Source organism: Aplysia californica, unplaced genomic scaffold, assembly GCF_000002075.1.
Source record: "Aplysia californica isolate F4 #8 unplaced genomic scaffold, AplCal3.0 scaffold00020, whole genome shotgun sequence".
In the NCBI taxonomy this organism is placed as follows: domain Eukaryota; kingdom Metazoa; phylum Mollusca; class Gastropoda; order Aplysiida; family Aplysiidae; genus Aplysia; species Aplysia californica.
The window spans coordinates 1,774,821-1,777,277 of record NW_004797290.1 but is presented as its reverse complement, the minus strand read 5'-3'; the positions used below and the strand labels follow the sequence as shown (position 1 = coordinate 1,777,277).

The window sequence follows — 2,457 nt, the reverse complement described above, 5'->3', positions numbered from 1 at the left end:
CCCAAAAAAAAATACTAAACCAACAAAAAAAAAACCCTAATTGACTTAAAACTACATACCGAAGACCTCCAGAAGAAAATTAGAATTTGTCTTTTCGTTGAAAAAAGACGCGTGCAAAGCCGCTTTGAGTGTCCATAAAATGTATGAATACACACACAAATCGGACCATGCGCTCAGAAAAACCTCAAGCTCTCTCTTTAATTTAAAAGGGCCGATTCCAGTTCCATCTTTTCGTGCAACTGACGTGTTCGCTTCCGGCCCTTAATCGCGACAAAAGAATACCCCTCAAACAAGCACTTTGAACACTTACCAGCTGGAATCCCTAGAAGGGTCTGTGTTCGGGAAAAGTTTCTTTTTATTTTTTTAGTTAATTTTTATTTTGTATATTTTACAAAAGCGTTTTTAATTGAGACTGCAATTTCTTATCTCCCGGCCACAGTCCAGACGCCCAAGAATAATTTATAGTAACGTTAGTCGTTTCTTTGTGTGATTGTACACAGGTTCAGTCCGACTAGGTCTTTCTTCGCTTGTCGAGGTCAACGGATGTGGAATGATATCCATTTCAGTGTATTTAACCTAAACCTCCTGGCTGAGTCCTTTGACCCACTTTTCTGAACATAATCATGTTAATGGAAGGTCTGGGGGAATTTTACAGGGGCGGAGACTACTACTGTAACTAAATTGGATGCTTCCGCGCACAGACTATGGGTGCTAGTGTTCTAAATTGTGTTAGTAGACTCATTTTGGGTGGTCCCTTAACCTTCGACAAAAACCTAATGTCATTGTGTAGATGATAATGGTAATATATTATTTTATCATGAAAACATTATAGAAAGTTTACCGAAATATTGTCTAAGCGGGTTAAACTATGACACAACGATGATTTAGATATCAAAATCAGAACATTGACAAAGTGCAGAATGGCATTACTTTTGTTCATAATTGCCTCATTATTCTTCTTTAGTAGAAACCCAAAGGCTCAGTAGATGTAGGATTGGGAATGGGGGTGAAGATTGAATTACATGGAGGTTCAATTAGAAAACATTAGACTAATTATAATTTAGTGATCACAATGAAAATGTCCACAATAATGCAATTCAAAAGATCAATGATTACCATTTTCTATCGTTGGGGGGGGGGGTATTGTTTTTTTAAAGTGAGAAAAAAAGGCTGGGGGAGGGGCAGGATGGAAAGGGTAGGAATGTCGATTTTCTCTCTGTTTTCGACTCAAACGTTATGCAGGGTTATTTTTCAATTACATGTATGTTTTTAGTTGTGTTTTTTTTTCTTATTTTTTTTAAAGTTGAAAAACATCAAAATACGTGTTTCCTTAATAACAAAGGCTTGTTGGAAATTAAAATACAAACAATACTTTTGAAATTCAAAATGACTTTATTTGGGGTCACCTCTGGCTTGAAAAAAATTTAGACAAATGTTGGAAATCAAAATACAGCGAAGGATTTGGGAGTTACCGTTGACAACAAACTGGACTAGCATCTCCACACTTTTCTAATGTATATTTAAAAAAATACTACATTTTTTCTGAGGATGCTTATGCATTTTAAAGTTGATAAATTATGACGTCCATATTCTAACATCCAACAATGGAAAGTTTGATTAATTTCTGTTTGACAGCATGGGCTGGGAACGTAAGACATCAAGATAACGTATAATGGAATCGACTAATACGGAGAGAGCGCAAAATTTCAACATCTAGGCTACATTTCCTTACCTCGATGAATTATATATATTCGCTTGCACAAGAGAAATCAATATCATCTTTTTGAACCACCAACATCCACTGTTCCCTCAAATAAAAATATAAGAAAGAAGAATTAAGATGATCTGTAACAAACAAAGACACAGAAGGTCATTTTTACAATTACCTATTAAACTTCTGCCATCTTAATTAATCGTCTTATAATAAGTCTCCATATGAACTAGAGTGCAATATTAGAACACCACAAGTTACGATCAGAATACTTGCCACGTATCTTACTCAATTAAAAATCATTGTTTATTTACATATATATAGATGTTGTTATCGATCCAGGACATGTATAGAATGCATGTGACTTTGAGCCTGTAAGTGAGAGGCAAGCATACTACTGCATTATTATGGTTACTTGAACAGTTGTGTGTGGAGGAGAGGATGCGTGTGTGTGTGTGTGTGTGTGTGTGTGTGTGTGTGTGTGTGTGTGTGTGTGTGTGTGCATGTATGGGTGTGTGTTTGTGGGTGAATGTGGATGGGTGAGTGTTGTGAAAGCATGTGTGTATACATGTGTATGTATGTATGTATTTTTGAGTGTGCATGCATGTGTATGTGTGTGGTTTTCGTGTGTATGTATGTGTATGTATTGATGTGCATCTGTGTGTATATGTACTCATATGTGTGTGTTTGTGTGTATGCACGTGTATGAGTATGTGTGTGTGTGTGTGTGTGTGTGTGTGTGTGTG

The 2,457-nt window shown here is 36.2% G+C and overlaps 1 protein-coding gene across 1 annotated transcript in view; it reads right to left on the bottom strand.

Annotated features, from left to right (window-relative positions):
• LOC101849264 (uncharacterized transporter slc-17.2) overlaps window positions 1-2,457 on the bottom strand; it is a gene marked incomplete in the record, with an annotated part of 21,209 nt that overhangs the window by 12,789 nt on the left and 5,963 nt on the right.